Genomic DNA, 21657 nt, shown 5'->3' with positions numbered 1-21657 from the left:
AAGCAACATCGTGCCGGAGCCACTGAACCCTAGCTCCATCCTCCCACCCCGGATCCTCTCTGTCCCAGGGGAGCCAGACCTTTGGATTACCATCACCAGCAGGAGCATATCTTCCCTTCCTTTGGACTTCCACCCTCCTGCCTCAGCCAGTCCGAGGAGGCCCAGGCTGCCTGGGCCCTCGTCCTTTGGAACGAGAACAACCCCCATTGTACTTGGCAAAATAAAGCTGATTCTGATGTAATGTCTTCTGTTAACTTATTGTACTCAGCTGTGCTAGGTCTTTAGGTCATGTGGCAAAATGTTTAAACAGGAACATGAACACAAAACTGTGACATTTAGGTACTCATCTTACTAAGCTGTTTAATGGTATATTTAGATCTGTTCCTAGTGCTGGGCTTTAAAGAAAGTAGCAGTTCCCCATTTGCCTAATATGCTTTGCACTAAATAAATATCGTCTTAGTGATTTTAGGAGAGATTAGGATAAGTTGATCAATATAATGTGCTTTACCCGTCTGGAGCTATTTTTACATGACCAGGCACTATTGTAACTCTCCAGGACTTGAGTGAATTTAACCTCTTAACCTAAAGGATTAGTGTCACTTTAACATCTGAAATTTGTATTTGATGTAAATAGTCTCAAAGTCAACTTCAAGGCTATTCACTTGCTTACTTTCTCTGCTTCCAGCATCCATCGATCTTATTAGAATGATTCACAAGCACGATACAAAACAGTTTTTACTTTATTTTTTTTAAGCTCATAAGGGACAGGAAACTTGTTTATATAGATTAACTACTTAAAGACCGCTCCACGCCAATGGGTGTGGCAGTGGCGGCAGCCCCAGGACCGCCTAACGCCAATTGGCGTCAAGTCATGGGTCTCTGTTTTGCAGGAGATTGCGCGCAGGCTGCACTCGCATCTCCTGCTCGGGGGTGGAGCTCCGCCCCCTCTTCAGTCTCTGAGTGGCAATAGCTGCTCAGGAGACAGTTAGATGGCCATCTTTACACATTGTACAGCGTTGCGACCAGCAGCAGCGCTGTACTGGGGACAGCCGTGCGACACGTCTGTCCCCTCCTGACTGTCGGCGGTGATTGGCTGTCATAGGTTGAAGCCTATGACAGCTGATCACATGGATTGGCCAGCGGAGGGAAGGAGGGAGGGGGGAATATAAACAACAACAACAACAACAAAAAAAACAACAGAATTTATTAAAAAACAAACATTAGGGCAAAAATAAACAAACAAATAAAGGACTTGGGGGGGTATCAGACCCCCCCAGCAGAGAGCTCTGTTGGTGGGGAGAAACGGAGGGGGGAATCACTTGTGTGCTGTGATGTGTGGCCCTGCAGCTTGGCCTTAAAGCTGCAGTGGCCATTTTCACAAAAATGAGTCTGGTCTTTAGGGGGGTTTTCCACTGTGGTCCTCAAGTGATTAAGAACGACTTATTTACTGTACATATACTGGCTTCAATTCTGATGTTTGCTTTCTCACAGAATACTGTAACTCCTATAATCTTCTGCAATTATATCTTCTGACAGCTATGCTAATGCTATACAGATTATACAGGATGTCTCACTCAAAACTGACCCTTTAAATTGTAAATAATTCAGGAACACATAAATACAAAGACAAGCTGTGAAAAGCTGAACATAGTTTCTTTAGTGCCAAACAAATCCACATTACAACAGGTGTTGAAAGTGCCGGCCCCCGACGCCCACTCGAAATTCAATGATAGCAGTTTAAAAGGGCCAGTTTTGAGTGGAACTCCCTGTACAAACTTTGTACTGTTGCACTCAGTTATTAATATGGAACAAAAAGTAGTATGAATATATGTGAAATTACAGTCTGGCATAACGTTCAATAAAAGCTTGCTCACCTCTCTTTATTGCTACTTGCTTTTTCCACAAAGTAATGTCATCAGTGAAAAGTAAGTTGCCCTGCATACATGCTAAACGAGCACCGAGGAAATTTGGGTGCCTGCTGTAGCCTAAATCTGAGTGACTGATGCACTGTCAGTCTCTGCATAAATGTGGAAAGGGTCAGTTACTTTTGCGTTTTAAAATCTGGCCATGCCTTCTTTAGCACTTTTCATTTAACAAACCATTCTTAAGTGTCCCCATGTGGCAGATGAGTTTGATCTTGGTGTCTTGCTAGGCAGAGGGTATTGAAATCTCTACTCCATTTATTGCATTACTGCTACTCTCCCCTTCCAGTACCCTGCTGTTTTTCCTTGTGATGCGGATGGGGCCTCTTCCTGTTCCTGAAGACCACATTCTCCCTCGGCCTGGCTGTGGTATAGAATATTACGGCAGGGAGATAGTAACTGACAACAAGAAAAGTAGCTACAGTTCAAAGGGGCTATCAAGAGCACATTAATGTGGTTGATATTAAAGCACATCTTCCACAGAGCTTTACATATAGTCACTAGATGTCCCTCAATGGGGCTCACAATCTAATGCCTACCATAGACCACAATTTAGGGGAAGCCAATTAACTCATCTGTATGTTTTTGTATGTAGGTGGGAGGGAACTGAAGTGCTGTGTGATAGTGCAGATAGTGCCCTGGCTGGGATTCATGCTAGGGACCCAGCATTGCAAGGCGAGAGTGTTATCCACTACGCCACCATGCCTCCTTACAAAATGTAGTCTGCCCTCACCACTAAGGATGCTCATGGTAACAGAGTAAGGTGTCCTTTGCCTAGAAACAGGCCTAAACGTAGACACCATTTTCTCTCTCATGTCATCTATCTCTCCTCCATTTTTTCTCTCCCTCGTTCTGTTTTCTCTTTCGTCCAGCTCTGCTTGTTAGCTCTTTCTTTTCTTCCATCCTTCTCTTTCTCTCTACCTCTCTTGATTTGGGAATGCATTCACCTGAACATACAACCTATGACAATCTGTTCAAACAGCAGAAATAGCATTTTCCTTTGAGAATAATCAGTACATAAACATATCTACCCTGCATCTATATTCTGCTGTGTATACATTTACTCTTTCTATTTAAACAATAAAGCTGGTAGGTCCCAATTAAAATATTACAGTATACTGAAATATTCCTGAACCAAAGCAAGCATTTGTTGCGAAAAAATAAAGGCTTTTCTGCTGAATTAGAATTCAATTATTGACAGACAGTGGACATTGTCATTTCTACTAGGACAACTGAAGTGAGAGTGATATGGAGACTGCCATACAGGGCCATACAGGGCGTAACTAGAAATCACTTGGCCCCCCTGCGAAACTTTGGATGAGGACCCCTTCTCCACATTCTCTACACAGATAAACTGAACAGAAAACCGACAGACGTGTGTGCTCCCAGCCTCAGCTTATTACACTCTGCCCATCTCTAACGGTGCAGAACTTGCTCTGCAGACTTCTCCAGCATCACTACAGTACACTGCACTTGGGGAGGGGTAGAGAGGTTGGGGGCTGGGCGCTGTACACAAGAGCATGCTGCACACTGAATAGGGACTGTCTACAAAACTTTGTATGATTTGTTATCAGTGGCTGAGCAGATGCAGTAATTAGAACAATTGTGCAGATATTAGAAAGCTTTTGCTCTCTGTGCCCAGACTCCTCAAGCATCACTACAGGAAACAGCACTTGGGGAGGGGATAGAAAGGTTGGGGGTAGAACAGCGCTGTACTCAAGACCCTGCTGCACACTGAATAGGGACTGTCTACAAATCGTTGTCTGCAAAACTTTGAATGATTCCTTATCAGTGGCTGAGCAGATGCAGTCATTAGAACAATTGTGCAGAAAGCAGAACTCTCTCCTTGCCCTTAGCTGTCAGTCTCTCAGGACAGGGAAAAGAAACTTCTCCCCCCACCTTCCCCAGAGGCTTCTGGGCCCCCCTTGCGACTACATCCCTTGCAGGGTCTATTGTTACGCCCATGCTGCCATATTAATTTCCTTTTAAACAATACCAGTTGCCTGGCAGCCCTGCTGATGCTCTGCCTCCAATACTTTTAGCCATAGCCCCTGGACAAGCATATGCAGAACAGGTGTTTCTGACATTATTGTCAGAACTGACTACATTAGCTGCATGCTTATTCTGGTGTTATTCAGACAACACTGCAGCCAAATAGGACAGCAGGGCTGCCAGCCAGGCAGCTGTTACTGTTTAAAAGGAAATAAATATGGTAGCCTCCATATCTCTCTCACTTCAATTGTCCTATAAAGAGAACTTAAGGACTTGGGAACTTTATTTATCCAAAACACTTTAACTCATATCTGATATACAGAAAATAAATAAATAAATAAATACATTTAGATACATAAAGTTTTTCGCTAAAATAATTTGTGAAACACCAATGTATTATGTCAGGTCTGCTGAAATTGCCATTCAATTTGTTTGTGAACATATTTCTTTATAAAATAACGAGTACAGCAAGTGCCCATTATTCAGGGTGTTTGCCGATTCACCAAGCCATAAACTGCCAAAGCAATATGATGCACATTGTGTTGAACTGACCTGTAGGATTTTCTTTCATCTGTACTTAGTGCTGTTTGCTGTGTACAAAGATTAAAGCTGGCTGCAGTTGCCTGACTCCAATATGTGTGAAAATGACAGCGAATTGATTTTAATGGATTGCAGACGCTTGTCAAAAGTCTTTATATTTGTGCAGCTGGCTAAAATTTCTTTTTATGGTACACATGCTGTGCTTGTGGTTTTAGCTTAGGAGAGCCAAGGCATACTTCAGTCTATACAAAGGAAATACAATGGCTCAACATGCAAAATTCTAGGACTAATACATCTCACAAAATACTTATAGAGCTAACAGAGGAAGCAATTGGATAGAACAGCTAGAGAGCAGCAGACCTTATGGCACAGGAACAGAGAATCTTCAGCTGATGGCTCTGAATGAAGAGCGGGACTGATCATACCAGAGGGCCTGTTGCGGTTACAGTATCCCAGATGTCACTCCACTGATTCATCTTACTAGATTCAAGAAAAATGATATACACACACATAATGTTTATTATTCATTTACATTTTATTTCCACTTGATTTCCACTATCCAATCCCCAGTCTCAATCTTCCCTGATTTTGCGGTGTGTAGCGGAATGCAACATAGAAGTCTTCAGGCTTCTACACATAGAAGACTTTGTTTCATTTGCAAGAATGGTATCCACATGACTGTTGCCTTCCCACAACTCAATGCATTTTTCAAGGCCAAGAAGTTCACAGTTGGTGTCATGGAGCCAGAAAACTTTTGATGAAAACATATTTTATAAATAAAGTGAGAGATAGTTAAGGAGAGAGAATTCATGAGGTCAGTTTTGTTTTCTGAATGATCTGTAATTTGGTGGTGGTTGGTAAGTCCAGCTATTAAAGGGCCAGGAAACTTCACAACAATAGGTGTATTCTTTTGCAATTGCTTTGTGGATTAAGCTGATCTGTCTACAGACTTTTTCTGGACCAACGTAGGTATTCTCTACTGTAGAAGCACAACCCTTCCCTTTGGATGTCTACATGAGTCTCAGTAAAATAACATGTTCACAGACTGTAGAGAACACACTAGGATTAAAAATGACCTGTCCTGGGTGTAATTGAAGGCTCAGACATGTATGAGTGCCATTACTATGGGGGTAGAAAATAGTCTGCACATTCAACCATATCAACCACAATGATTTATTCTGAGACTTGGAATAAATCATTCGGGCTGATATGGTTGAGTGTGCAGATCATTTTCTACTGGCATATTTCAATGGTCATCGGTGCCATTGCCCAGGCCTATGCACCTCTACAGCAGGGGCAGGGACCATGTCTTATGCTGTGCTATCTGCCTCTCTTCTATGAAGCCATTATTATGGCTCTCTTATTCTTAATTAGCAGATGCACTTTATTTATTTATTTAGTTGTTTATTTATTGCATTTATGAAGCACCAACATATTACGCAAGACATTAGTTACGGTTACAGACAATATTTTGGGGTGACATACAGCAATAAGACAATACAGGAATACATGAAAACCAGATCATGCAGCACAGTATGAGTACAAGGTAATGCTTAGTCAGTCACTGGATGGGAGCATGGAGATTAGGCCAGTCGAGTTCACTCAGATCCATAGGATGGGTGTACGGTAATGGAGGTGCGTGAACAGGTAGGAGACATAAGGAGGTGGACTGTGCCATAAGGCTTACAATCAGACTCAGGGTCTGTAGAGTGAGCAGGTCATTTCAGCACACGCTCTTCCCTGTGCTGTGTCGGACCTGGGTCCATACATAATGTTATTATGTCTATGGCTGCGCAGCAGTGTAATTAGGGTGTAGGAGTTAGCCAGTCCCCGAATTACTTCTCCATCTGAGTTGCTATAACTCAGAGGGGGAATAGTAATTAATGCCTCCCAGAATTTTCACGATAGCAGGGTGAGCCATCATTCAGCTCATTCTGCACCAAAGTGACCAGGCAGCAAAACTCCCTGTACAGACCCTGAAATAACAATGTATCATAGTTTTGGTATATATGTTGATGTCTGTACATTTTCCACCTCTCTCTTTCATCCCCACCCCCTTTCCATTCCATCAGCAATATACATGCTATTGGGCCATGCCAAGCAGCCTTGTCTGAAAGGAGAACACTGGAAGTACTATCACCCAAAACGATCATAAACAGTTATCTTGGATACCATAAAAAGCATGTCTGTATCAGGCTTCACTCCCTTATGCATAATCTCTGAAACATCAGCTGGGTAGACAGTAAGGGCCTGTTCACACTTAAAACCTACAAAACACCGGCAATTACCGCTGGCGTTTTGTGGGAGTGATGTTTCCGCAATTAACGCGGAAAAATCACTGGACACTGTAGCAGTTTGGGAGCGATCGCGATTAGTGGTTCTATACATGCTAATTGCGATCGCGATTAGCGGTTCTATACATACTAATTGCGATCGCTCCAGAATCGCCGCCAAACCGCTGCATGTAACACGTCTGTGGTTAACGCTAACTGCAAACGCAGCAGTAAGAACACTGCCATAGTGTTACATGTGATAGCGGTTTGCCTTGAGTGAGAACGAGCCCTAAAGGTGGCCATAGACCTGACGATTATGGGCAGATTCGACAAAGAGACAAATGTATCTCTAATCCAATTTGATTAGAGATAAATTTGTCTCTTGGTTGAAGCTGCCCATTAACTACAGACCAATTTCCGTCGGATTTCAGCATGAAATCTTCAGGGAATCGGCTGAGCCCGCCGCGTCTGCACCGCCGCTGCCCCCCAATGTATAAATCTCCCCCCCCAGTGTGTGCATTTATACATTACCTGTCCGGTAGCAGCCTCCGTTCGGTGACAGTCCATCTTGCCGGGCAGCTGCATAGCCGCAAACACGTGTACACGCTAGCAGCGCATAGCGTCTGATGTCATATGCTATGCGCCGCTAGCGTGTATGTGGAACCCGGCGAGATGGACGGTCACCACGTGGAGGCTGACACTGGACAGGTAATGTATAAATGCACACCGGGCACACAGGGTTTTGTCGTTTCATTGCTCGTTTTGAAATCGGCCGCCTTACACACCCAACCAACCAACTTCGGCCCAACATCTTGCGGCATGCGCGATTGACAATGTGACCAATTTCCGTCCCGAAATTGGTTGCTTTGTCAGTCAAGCATGCACTTGGCGGCACCGATTTTCATCCAATTCGATTATAATAATCGAATTGAATAGTTGATCGGCCACCAAGTCGTCTGATGTATAGCCACCTTAAGTTCCACCAATCCTATACAATAAAACCGCAGGTGTCCCTGTGTCATCCTATCCCTGTGTCCATGTGTTGTGCTACTGCGCATGTGCAGGACGGACAGCCTTTGGGACAGGAGGACCGGGTCAGGGAGCCGGGCAGACGGGTGCGCGGCAGGTGGACGGGTGCGCATGTGTGCGCGGCTGACGGGTGTGCACGCATGCGCACTGACTGACTGGCGGCGGTGGCGGCATGAAAAGACCTCGAGCCCGTTTTTAAACGGGCTTAGGTCAACTATTGTAGAAGTAATGTAGAAGGCTTCCTGGCAAACTATAAACACTTGCAGAACACTTTCTTGATGCTTGAAAACTGGAGCAGCGCAAGCGTTTTTCTTTTCTAGCTGTGGTTGATAGAGATACTGACACACTACAGCATTTTTAAGTTTAATTTTCTTTAAACTACAAAATGTGTAAGAAATCAATTTTATTTATTAAAGGCATGCTTTGGTTTACTTCTGGCATGATAAGCATGTGACCATATAATACCATATAGTCCTGATATCAGTATAGTGATTTAAAAATGCAATAGTTCATCATTCTCTTTGCATGAGCTAAATGAACAGCAGTGATGTAAGTGTGAGGTTAGACATGGCTCAGACTTCAATATGAGATTTTCATCCCTTAAAACCAAAATAAGAATTTTAGACTTCAGTAAAGTTTTTTCTATGATTAGTTTAACACATACATGTGTTGGTTTGCTTTTATTTCAGGTCTGTGTTGTTATTTTATTATACACAAAAAATGAACTTTTGTTTTAAAATGAAATAAACTAAACACACTCGAGCTAAAAACACACACACACACACACACACACACACACACACGCACGCACACGCACACGCACATGCACACGCACACGCACACGCACACACACACACACACACACTAGAAATCTGTATTGTAGATCTATTTCCATACATTTTGAATAGATGGCAAATGTTTAGGTTTAATACTGTATATAAAAAGTAGGCACATAAACTAAGCATGCAGAAATACATGTACAGAATGCTCACAGCAGTTTCTCAGATGTTCCATTGCTGAAAAGGCTGAAGCACATTACAAATCCTGCAGGGAGCTATCTAGTTTGCAGCTTATGATTAGTAAGCAGTGAAGAGCTTACTGAGCGTAATCATCCATGCTTTCTGCATTCTTAGTAGTGAAGAAAAGAGCACACTAACTGCATTCTCTTCTGTCCACTGAAGCTGCGTTTTGAAGGATACAGAACGATTTCTCTGTCTCTGTGTCTTTATGATGTACTGTATGATTATTGTAAATTGTTTAGCTATTTACATTCAAATTAGCATAAGTAAATTATTGTGGGTGACTACTGTCATTGTTGCCATTGTTGCCAGGCATGCGTTATACTTTCTTGAGTAAGGAACCAGTGGCAAAGCTGGTATTCATCTGAGTACAAGCTCCTTGATTAGCTGATATCAAATACATCATTTTAAAGCCCCTGGCCAGCAGTTTCTCATCAGACATTTCTTACGTGACAGACTTCAAGAGCACCAGACTACAAAATGTTTGGACTGCCTTGTCGGTGCTATACCTCCTCTAACAACAGAATGATATTGAGCCAAACCACAGGTGTGACCACAGAACGCACCAGATTTATGAAGCCCATTTTGTATGGACCATGATGTGGTCACAAGAAAGAAGGGAACACTAGATGCTAGCTTTCATAGCCATGATTAGGATCACTTAATAGGGAATACTGCTTATCCATATAAATTGACCCAGTTAATTCTGTCATTGTGCTGCCTCAACAGCCGAGTGCTTACAAGCAGCAGAAATCACTACTAATATGATCATTTGTTGTGAACCTCTCCAGCCAGATTGCTTCGAGTAACATTGTCAAGTTTTCAAAATAGGATTTTCAGCTTCAGAAGCCACATTTGACACAAATAGGTAATATCTGGGTTTATCTCCATTTACTAAGCTATAAGATGCCCGACTTTTTTTTTTTTTTTTAACGATAAAGAGATGCCCTGTTAAGGGTGGTTGTAGAAGGTGGTGATGAAGCCAAAGCTTGAAGTGGGTGTAACCAACCTCAAGTGAGGCATGAGTGCCCCCCATGACAGACCCTAGTAACATGCAGCCCCCCAGTAGCAGATACCATATGAGAGACCCCAGTTGTAGACACCATACTGGGACAGACTCCAGTAACAGAAAGACTTCAATGACAGACTCCAGTTTTAGACAACCCCCCAGTAACAACAGACAGCACCTCAAGTCATACTTCAGTGACGGGCAGCTTCCAGTAAGAGATCAGACCTCTTGCTTTGTACACTCCCCCTTGATGTCGCTATGGTTGTGGTAGGGCCAAAGAACTCATATGTCCCAATAATTCTCAGCCAAGCAAGCATTCATAGCCCCCCGGCTTTCAGCTGTCCTGCATGGCTGTGCTAAAGCAGCTAATCTGAAAACCCCATAATCTGGAACCCATGCCACGAGCCATGTATAGCCATATCCTAGATGCATCTCTGATCAGATGACACTCACCAGAGCTGGCCCATAATGCCACAGGCCAAACTTTGTTCATCATTATTATGGACAATGCCAGGCCATGCCCTTCAGTAGTGACACAATCCAAGACTAGCAAATCACTGTGCCATGGATTACACATTGGTCCATCCACAGAAAGGAGTGTACAGCCTCAATTAGTCATGAAGGATATTCCCTGTATTTTCAGTGGCAATTGAAACCAGAAGCGGGAAATTTGGCTGTCGGAGGGCTGGATACATATAGGCGAAGTGTTGGAAGAGGTACAGATAGCGGCGCAGGGACAGATAGGGGCAGAAGGGGCATGTGATTGAGTACATTGGGTTCAGATATAATGTAGCCAAGCCCCACATCGATGCCCCACATCGTTATTAATAGTGTTAGCAGTAGTTGGGGGAGGGGAAGAGGGGTTAGTGTTAAAGAGAACCAGAGATGAAGCACCCTCTTGTATTTTACCTTATAAATCAGTGGGAACATGACAGTAAACACCTAATCTGCCCTTTGTTTCATTGTTCTCTGTGTTATCACCTCTGATAAGAATCCCCGACTGAGAAGTCAGGCTGCTCCGTCTAGCTTTGCTACAGAAAGATTATAGCTAAGTCTGTCTTCTGTGGTGTTATTTCAAGCCCAAGCCTGCCCCCTTGTGGCTTTGCTATAATGACTCAGCAATAATCATTCCCAGCAAAGCCAGATTTAATTGCTCAGTCTGGGATTCTTGTGACTGCTGATAACAGACACTTTTAGCAGTGAGGGTGAAACAGAGAGCATGGTAAGTGTTTTCTCTAATGTTCTTACTGATATACATGGTGAAATACACAAGGGTGCTTCGTCTCTGGTTCCCTTTAAGTCTAGATAGGGGAGGATTAGTGTGAGAATTAGGTTACAGCCAGGAATAGAAAGTACAGCACCGGTATAATTACCAATATTCCATTGGGGGTTGGGGGGATTGTAAAATATTGGTAATATTACAGATATTCTTCCAGCAGCTTCACAAGGCACCCAAATTGCCAAATTGCGGCAGAGTTAAACCCAGTCAGGCTGTGTGCTAATCTAAAGAAAGGAAATCAGAAACAACTAAATTATAGAGATATAAAAAACTTAAAAACACAGTGTACATTATTACAATAAAGCCAATTAAATACAATGAAGAAAACCAGCAAGGAACGTGTGCAATGGCGTGAGGCAAAAGAAGAGGGAGAAAAAGGCAAAAAGAAGAAAAAGGAGGACAGAAGGAGAGGGGGCAAAGAAATATATTCCTCTAGTGAGCCTACACAAACCCCAGTAGGTGGAAATCCTCAGGAAACAAGATAATACATAGGCATTTAGAAAACGGCAGAGTTCAGTCCTCTCATTTAGTCCCGAAGGAACACATGATTGTGTTACAGAGATTAGTTTAGCTTCTTGCAGTAAAAGAATTTGATTTTATTTCTTCCTTGGTGTGGAACAAGACCAAATGTTAAACCTATAAATGTAAGCAATTAGTGTCACTATTGTGACATCCCACCACATGCACAACAAATTGTTCTGATCTTTTTCCTGTTCTGACACATCTGACATGCTATTGAGAGCTACTGCAACTGTCTATTCATTTAATCAATATAGATTTGGCCACAGGGACATAAAATATCATAAATTACCATATTGTTCAGACTATAAGACGTTCCTGACCATAAGAAGCACCTAGGTTTAGAGGACAAAAACCAGACGTAAGAATATATACTAAACCTGGTGCATCCATGATGAAGGGGCATCTTGTGGATTATGCCCCCTTTGTACCTCATGCCCCCTTGTACCTATTGTTTCTCCCTGTGTCCTCCTTTGTCCCCTTGTGTCCTCCTGTGTTCCCATGTGTCCGCCTCTGTATTCCTTGTGTCTTCCTCTATGCTCCCTTGTGTCCCCCTGTGTCCTCCATTTGTCCCCCTGTGTCCTCTTCTTTACGAGCAACAGTACAGGGAGTCCGCGACATTGTGGTGGTTTGGAGGTTCAACTTGGCAGGCGTTCACAAGTCAGGAACTCCCTGCACAAAGTTTCAGCTCTATGGAAGGGAACGCAATTCGTCTCCTACTGTGGATTGTAAATTCAAATGCTCTTTTAACACTGACCAAATTCTGTGGGGTTGATTCACTATAACAAATAGCATGCCTTATAATCTTTTTTTCAATCAAGAAAAAAAAATCGATTATCCCGTTTTTTTTTAATAAAAATCTGATCGGACAGGTTGGAAAAATCTTTATATTCGATCTAATGGAATAATTGACAAAATTATCTAATCGAAAAAAAAATATTTTTTTTTACCATGTATGGGCCCCATAAGCAGGCCCGCCATCAGGGGGGGACATCCGTGACTCCCGTCACGGGCCCCGGCCCTGCAGGGGGGCCCCATCCCCGCCGCGGCCCTGCCGGGTGCCGCCCGGCCGCCGCTCAACCCCCCCTGACCGCTTCTCCCTCCCTCTCCCTCCATCCCTCTAGCCGCCGCCGCCGCCTCCGCCGCCTCCGCCTAGTCAGACCCCGATCAGGCGGCGACAATAGTGCGGGCGCTAGGACCCAGCGCCCGCACTGATATGCGGAAGTGACGTCACTTCCGCATATAGAGCGGGTGCGTCCAGCGCCCGCTCTGGTCGGGTCGCCGCTGATCTTGAGGTCTGACGCTGGGCAGCACTCACTGGCAAGGTAGGGGAGGCAGCGGCGGCAGCGACGACGACGGCGGCGGCTCCCTGTCACTCGCTCACTAGCTAAAGGGCCTCCCTGTCACTCACTCCCTAAAGGGCCTCCCTGTCACTCACTCCCTAAAGGGCCTCCCTGTCACTCACCCACTACTTAAAGGGCCTCCCTGTCACTCACTCCCTAAAGGGCCTCCCTGTCACTCACTCCCTAAAGGGCCTCCCTGCCACTCACTCACTACTTAAAGGGCCTCCTTGTCACTCACTCACTACTTGAAGGGCCTCCCTGTCACTCACTCACTACCTAAAGGGCCTCCCTGTCACTCACTCACTACCTAAAGGGCCTCCCTGTCACTCACTCACTCCCTAAAGGGCCTCCCTGTCACTCACTCACTCCCTAAAGGGCCTCCCTGTCACTCACTCACTCCCTAAAGGGCCTCCCTGTCACTCACTTCCTAAAGGGCCTCCCTGTCACTCACTCACTAGCTAAAGGGCCTCCCTGTCACTCACTCACTACTTAAAGGGCCTCCCTGTCACTCACTCACTACTTGAAGGGCCTCCCTGTCACTCACTCACTACCTAAAGGGCCTCCCTGTCACTCACTACCTAAAGGGCCTCCCTGTCACTCACTCACTCCCTAAAGGGCCTCCCTGTCACTCACTCACTCCCTAAAGGGCCTCCCTGTCACTCACTACCTAAAGGGCCTCCCTGTCACTCACTCCCTAAAGGGCCTCCCTGTCACTCACTCCCTAAAGGGCCTCCCTGTCACTCACTCACTACCTAAAGGGCCTCCCTGTCACTCACTCACTCCCTAAAGGGCCTCCCTGTCACTCACTCACTCCCTAAAGGGCCTCCCTGTCACTCACTCCCTAAAGGGCCTCCCTGTCACTCACTCACTAGCTAAAGGGCCTCCCTGTCACTCACTCACTACCTAAAGGGCCTCCCTGTCACTCACTCACTACTTAAAGGGCCTCCCTGTCACTCACTCACTCCCTAAAGGGCCTCCCTGTCACTCAATCACTCACTCCCTAAAGGGCCTCCCTGTCACTCACTCACTAGCTAAAGGGCCTCCCTGTCACTCACTCACTACTTAAAGGGCCTCCCTGTCACTCACTCACTACTTGAAGGGCCTCCCTGTCACTCACTCACTACCTAAAGGGCCTCCCTGTCACTCACTCCCTAAAGGGCCTCCCTGTCACTCACTCCCTAAAGGGCCTCCCTGTCACTCACTCACTCCCTAAAGGGCCTCCCTGTCACTCACTCACTCCCTAAAGGGCCTCCCTGTCACTCACTCACTAGCTAAAGGGCCTCCCTGTCACTCACTCACTAGCTAAAGGGCCTCCCTGTCACTCACTCACTAGCTAAAGGGGCTCCCTGTCACTCACTCACTACCTAAAGGGGCTCCCTGTCACTCACTCACTACCTAAAAGGGCTCCCTGTCACTCACTGCCTAAAGGGCTCCATGTCACTCACTACCTAACCTGGGGGTCCCTGTCAGAATCCAGGTGAGAGGTGTCTACCATAATAAGGGGGCATTCTGCCTATTTATGTGAAATGCTGTCTATTTATGTGCCTCATGACTGCTGAATTTGTCTTGTTGGGGGCCTAATGATTGAATTTTTACTTGTTGGGGGCCTCATGATTTGTTGGGAGCCTCAAGATTGCTGAATTTGTCTTGTTGTGGGCCTCATGATTTGTTGGGGGCCTCATGATTGCTGAATTTGTCTTGTTGGGGGTCTCACGAATGCTGAATTTGTCTTGTTGGGGGCCTCATGATTGCTGAATTTGTCTTGTTGGGGGCCTCATGATTGCTGAATTTGTCTTGTTGGGGGCTTCATGATTGCTGAATTTGTCTTGTTGGGGGCCTCATGATTGCTGAATTTGTCTTGTTGGGGGCCTCATGGTTTGTTGGGGGCCTCATGATTGCTAACTGCGAGACTATGGGAAAATCTGAATCATTACCATATGAGACAATAGCATTAAACCTACTTTTTTAGCTTTTTTAAACAGAAAATAAAACTGGGAGGTTCTAAAAAAATGATGGAGCACTTCCTCCTTCCGGCTTGAAGGAGGAAGTGCTCGATATCGAGGCTTGCAACGCGTCCATTCAGACACTTGCACCTCGTTGAAACGCTGGGTGGAGATCGGCGTTCTGGGTAATTAACCCCGCCGCATCTAGCCGCTCAGCTGTGGCAATTAGAGCTAACTTGAATCACGAGTATCCACCGTGGTTATTCGTGATTAATTTGTGGACAGCAAGCCTCCAACTAGCTCTGCCAACATGTAATGGCTACACACATTTCTCAGTTTGTGGGGGGGGGGGGGGGGGCCCGGACTGATGATTTGTGAGGGGCCCCAAAATTTCTGATGGCGGCCCTGCCCATAAGGGCCAGATTTTTCTGCTTGAGCCCATATGTTGTATATGAGCTCAGGTGTCCCAGCGGACTTGTTTATGTTGCCAAAATTGACAGACCAGGGGAAAAGCGTATACAAGAATTCAAGAAAAGTATTACAAATTTTGCTCTGGGGAAGAAAGAGTATGAAACATTAGTCTCACAACACTTTGTAGCAGATCACCACATAGTCGCTCAACTGCGATGGTTTTTCGTTGAGGGTGTGCCAGTTTTGCCAAGAGGTGGCATGAGGCAAGATGAATGAAAAAGTTTAAGGCCTCATTCACACTTCATGAGCGGGAACCGCGCGATTCCCACTCAGCGCAAAACCGCTAGCTCATGTAAGCCTATGGCAGTGTTCTCACTGCCACATTTGTGGTTAGCGTTTTGCTGGCAATTCGCGATTAGCGATCATGATTAGCATGCATAGCACCACTAATCGCGATCGCTCCCAAAACGCTGCAGTGTCCAGTGATTTTACTGCGTTAATCGCGGAAAAATCACTCCCGCAAAACGTTAGCGTTAATCGCCGGCGTTTTGCGGTTTAGGTGTGAACGGGGCCTAATTGTGTTCAACCATATGAATACTTGAGCTTGAAGTGTTTTCTCTGGTCTCTCTCCTTAGGTCAAGATGAGGAGTGTCAATGAAAGTCTAATACAAGACTTTGATATGGACAACTACAAGTAGTCTTGTAACTGTTTAATTCATTAGTGATATTATATGTTCTGGGCGTAACTGTCCTCAGTAACTTGCTGGGGTAGACATGGGTTCATGTAGTTCCCCGGATTGGATCTAATTTGTCAATTGACATTATGATTTTTTTTTTTTGCTAAAATTATTTATTGTGATTTGCATATTATGTGATACATGTGACTAATTTGAATGTCATGTGATTTCCTGTGACAAGGTATTTAGGTGTCACTGAGAAGGAGTGTGGTACACCTGAGAAAGGGCGACGTCTGAAACATATTGTGTACCTCCTATTGCTCCAATACAGCTTGTGTTTGCTGAAGCAATTAGTGTGCCATCTCCAAGTTAGTTCCTTAATTGTGTAAGTGCAGGAGTGTTGTGCCTGCAGGAGTCTGGTACCTGCGACGGGTTCACTAAAGACCAGTGTAGGGGCGGTATGGTGTGGCAATGCAGGTCTGGACCTTAAAGAAGCTGTCCTCGACACTACTGTTACTTCCCGGGACCTCCTGGAAGTTCAGGCCATGCTCCTCTTAAAGGGACTCCGAGCTCATCTAAAAAATAAAAGTTGTACTCACCCGGGGCTTTTTCCAGCCCAGTGCTGGTCGGGAGGTCCCACGACGGCGTCCTGGCTCCTCTCCTACTCCCCGCTCCGGAATGGCTGACAGGCCGCAGCCCGGGCGACACTCGGCTGAGTGTCGGGCTGCTCCTTCCGCGTATGACGCGGCTGACGTCACACGCCGGCCGCCTCGCGTCATCACGGCGGCCGGCTTGGCAGTACCGCGCATGTCGCGAGGCGGCCAGCGTGTGACTCAGCCGAGTGTCGCCCGGGCTGCGGCCTGTCGGCCATTCCGGAGCGGGGAGTAGGAGAGGAGCCAGGACGCCGTCATGGGACCTCCCGAGCAGCACTGGGCTGGAAAAAGCCCCGGGTGAGTACAACTTTTATTTTTTAGATGAGCTTGGAGTCCCTTTAATATTGCACTGCTGTTTGCATTTTTGTCAAAACGCAGCACTGACCCATTCATTGTCAGGGAATGGGATCAGCACTGCAACAGACAGAAGTGGAGAGCAATGCAGAAGCTATGCATTGCATTGATGGCCATCTGCGTTGGATAATTTGAATGAAGCCTTACTCATCAGGGATTTAAAAAAATAAATGATAGAATCTTCAGGGCACAAAACAGAGAACAGACACTGGGCATCCTCTAATTATTACTTATTATTTTTGTACATGTACTTACTATTCCACACACTTTGACAAAGGATTTCTTTAATGGTTCAGTACATTGGAGTCTTCTATTGAACCATTGAGACATGTTTCTCTGCAAGGCACATCGAACTGACCAAGCACGTCTTGCATTAATGCTATGCTAATGTTGGGATAACTGCTCTCTGTGTTCACCCTTCTTTAATTACCTGTGGTTCATTATAATTGAAGATTCCAGGAATGTTTTTCCCTTATGTCTGATGAATTCCTCCCTAACCCTTCACAGACCATTTGTATATAATTGTATATTTATTTGATTGCTAGGCCTTATACTAAGTATTTTTTGTTCTGAGCATTGGTGCAGAGTGATTGAACAACTAAATTGAATAACTATATTATGCTTTCATGTTCTATCGGAAAACAAATGTGGAAACGAATGGCCATCCACGTTGGATAATGTGAATGAAGCCTTACTCATCAGAGATTTAAAGTGGATCCGAGATAAACTTTTACACATTGCATAATTGTGTCCCTTTCCTATAGTTTATAGGGCATTCCTCAAGCCAAATACTTTTTTGTTTTTGTTGTAATACTTTAATTCCCTACAAACTAATCAAGCCTCGCCCACAGTTTTTCAGAGTGCCAATACATTTTCAGACAATAGCAAGGGCTTACAGGAGCTCAGTCTGGGCAGGAGGAGGGAGAGGTGTTACTAGCTATTGATTTCAAAGGCAGAGGGGAGGAGGAAGAAGGAGAGGGGACTGAATTTACATACAAGAAAGCTGATAGCATCTCCAGCCCCTTAGCCTGTGACAATATGACAAAAATAACATGGCTGCCCTCATTGTATCACAGGAATAAATAATCATACACTTTTTAAACTTTTGCAGCTAGATATGCTGTGTAAACTATCTAAACATTAGACTAGATATATAGACAAGTTACTTGTTATAGTTAGTTTTTCATCTCGGATACGCTTTAAAGGATACACAAGGTGACATGTGACATGATGAGATAGACGTGTATGTACAGTGCCAAGCATACAGATAACTGTGTTCCTTTTTTCTTTCTCTGTCTGAATGTGAGGATCCGCGTGGCTGCCTGCTCAGGCAGGCAGCCTTTTGACCACTGTTCAGGTCTGCATTCTGCAGGTCTCTGGAAGAGAGACCTTTTGTCAGTTGTGCAGCTTGCTGCTGAGGAATTTGCATGCGTTTGTCATGCAGATTGCCTAGCCACATCCTTTGTGTGCTTGCTCTATAAAGAGCTATGTTTCCCACAGTAAGTTGCTGGTCATAAGAGTTAGTTCCTGTGTAACACTCGCCTGGAGTGTCAGCCTTGCTCTTTGTTGAAGATTAGCCTAGAGTAATTCCTGGAACTGCACTAGGCAGTTTCCCTAGTGCAGTTAGGATTGCATATCTGTTTTGTTTATCTGTTGCGATTGTCCTGTCCCAGCGGTGGTCGACAGGAAATCGTTCTGTGTGTCTGGGTGCTAACCGGAACAGCGGTTGTTACTGGTAGCCCCTTCTGATCTGTCTGCCTGGATTGCACTCGCCTTGCGCTAGTGCTGTGGATCTTATCTCTCGTTTATTCCTGCTTTCGTGTATCTGTCTTGTCTGCTAAGAACGCTTGCTGGAGGCTCGGTGAGGTAACCGTTAAGCAAGCGCTCGCGTCCTCTGTTTCATGTTTGTCTGTCCGTGGTTAGTTAGGCGTGCTTGTCTCTGTTGTGCTTATCACGCGGGGACAGCGCATAAACGCGTGCACTGTTGCGAATGAGTGCGGTGTTCGCGTTTAGCTAGCGTTTGTTATTTTCCTTATCTTCTCATTGTATTATTTGCTGTGCCTTTGCTACTCTTGTGCTCTGCCTTGCTGTAGCCTTGTGTCACCTCTGGCAATCGCCTCTCTCGCGATTGCGTTCCTGCTTCCTATCTGCTGTTGTGTATGCACCGTCGCGGGTTGGCGACTAGTTTGGTGCACACACATACAATCTGTCGCTTTGCTCTCTCTCCTTCAGGGCTATCTTGCCCTGCGTTCCGTCCCTTCGTGCAATTCCTGTCTGGCGTGTGTGGCAGGGCAGAGGAGCTGTTCCTCTGCACTCCACAGCTCCATCTGTCGACAGGAATTTCCCTCTACAGGTGCATTGCACCTTTTGCTGGGTTCTCGCAAATTCTACGCTTGTGGAGGATTCCCGCAGTGTCAGCGCACGTCTTGTGCGCTGATCACGGAGAGAATCCCACAATCGTTACACTGAAAGAGTTAAAAATCAGGTATGCATGTTTCTGTCTGGGTCTAGACCGGGCCAAACTATAGTGTAACCCTCACTGATAAGGAATTACAGCCATAAAACACTTTCCTGGCAGAAAATGGCTTCTGCGAGAAGGAAAGAGATAAAAGGGTTAATATTTCATAGATTTTAGCTCTGGCATACTTCAATGCATGTCTCATTGAGCAGAGAAAAACAACTTAAAAAGTAGATTAAAAATAAAATAAACTGTGGGATATCTAAAAAAGTCATTTTTAGGAGAAGGAGTATGGATACAATTGTATATCTCATCAGTTTATTTTAACCTCATGTTTCCTTTAAAACATTAATTATAGAATCTTCAGGGCACAGGAGACAGAGCAGGCACTAGTAAACTTCTAATTATTACTCATTTCCCCCTTCGACCTCTGGCCAAGTTGTACTCCTTACTATATAATCTAAAAACATACCTCTTGTTTGCCACCACCCCTTACTTCTTTTGTAAGCTCACAAGGGCAGGGCTCTCTCACCCTTTTGTGTTTTGAAATTTGTTATCCGTTTTGTATCTTGTACTCTATTATATATTTTATTTATCATGTTAAATTGTCACTGTAATGATCAATTCTGTATTTTGTTCCATATTACTATGTACCCTATGTTTGTTTTTCTTACTTTGTACAGTGCCACTGAATATGTTGGCACTTTATAAAACAACAATAATAATAATTTTTTGATTATAAAGCACCACCAGCATATTCCACAGCGCTTTACAAAGCACAGTACGACGACAAAGGAAACAGGTGCAACCAAAACATGTACAGCAGAGTCTCAAACAGCAAGTATTGCAACAAAAACAGTAAACATTAGGAGGATGACACTGCCCTTGCGAGCTTACAATCTAAAGGGGAGTGGGAGTACAGTGAGTAAGGTGTAGGAGTAAGATGAGCCTTTGCCTCTGATTACATTGTAAACAGATATGTAAATAGGGGCTATAAAATGTTATAATCTTGTCTAAACAGGTGTGTTTTAAGAGTGCGTTTGAAGATGTCCAGGTTTGGAGCATGACGTACAAGCTGTGGAAGAGAGTTCCAGATGAGGAGTGATGCTCGAGTGAAGTCCTGGATGCGAGCATGAGAGGAGGTGATTAGCTTAGAGGCCAGGAGAATTCTTGGGAGGAGCGAAGGTTGCAGGAGGGACAATATCTAGAGATTAGTGAGGAGATGTATGGAGGGAACGACTCGTGAAGGGCTTTGTATGTTAGAGTCAGGAGTTTGAACTGGATCCTCTGGGTAATTAAAATATAAATAAATTAAGATATTATTTCTGTAAAGCTATTTAACTTATTTTGCACACACTTCCACACTGGATTTATTTGATGGTTCTGTATTTGCTGTGGATTTAATAGCATTTCTCCATGTGCATAAAGACAACATGGATTAGCAAAGCAAGATTATTCCACAAACATCACCTCAACTTCTTCCTCAATTTTACTGCTGGATAGATCTATGCTTTACGTATCATTGCAATTTCACTGCAATACAATACAAATCAATTCAAACGTTTCCCAGTATCATAGACCACTGCACTAAATTCAAGTATTAATCATCATATTCTACTGAAGCCTAATATGTCCAGAGGAAATGATAAATTGGTCAGGGCTTTTCCATAGAACCATCCCACTCACCACATGAATTAATCACATAGAGATTAGTCGCAGATGCTGTTTGATGGGACCATAGAAAGGGAGAAAAAGGAGCATTCATTTCAAATGGTCTCTTCTCAATGGCTTTCTGACACTCACTAAAAATGGAAGCGTACATACTAAACAAGAACAATTCAGATAAAAAGAGCTGCAGTTACTATTTGTTACAAACAGATTGTTGAACTCACCAGGGACATTTTCAAATGCTGTTAATGTAGTTCATCGGTTATTAGTATATGTCTTTAATTCTTAAATCTAGTAGGGAGTATTATAGTGCTGAAAATGGATGTGAAACCAGCTCTAACCCCCACAGTATGCAGCTGAGACCTCAAGGTCGCTTGTGTACTGCATGTGACACCAGGGGGTGGGCAATCTGAACATAATTACAAAATTATATGTACCCCAGACCATCTCTGTTCAGAAACAGGGAGGGTGAGTGTCCCTCACAACTGGTTCTCTTATGATGTGGGCTGTATTACCGACACATCTGGCACAATATAGCAGTAGTTACTGTATGTACTGCTAATACATC

The sequence above is a fragment of the Hyperolius riggenbachi genome, chromosome 2 (genome assembly GCF_040937935.1).
Source record: "Hyperolius riggenbachi isolate aHypRig1 chromosome 2, aHypRig1.pri, whole genome shotgun sequence".
Taxonomy (NCBI): domain Eukaryota; kingdom Metazoa; phylum Chordata; class Amphibia; order Anura; family Hyperoliidae; genus Hyperolius; species Hyperolius riggenbachi.
The sequence above is the reverse complement of the archived record's forward strand: the minus strand, read 5'-3'. Positions refer to the sequence as shown.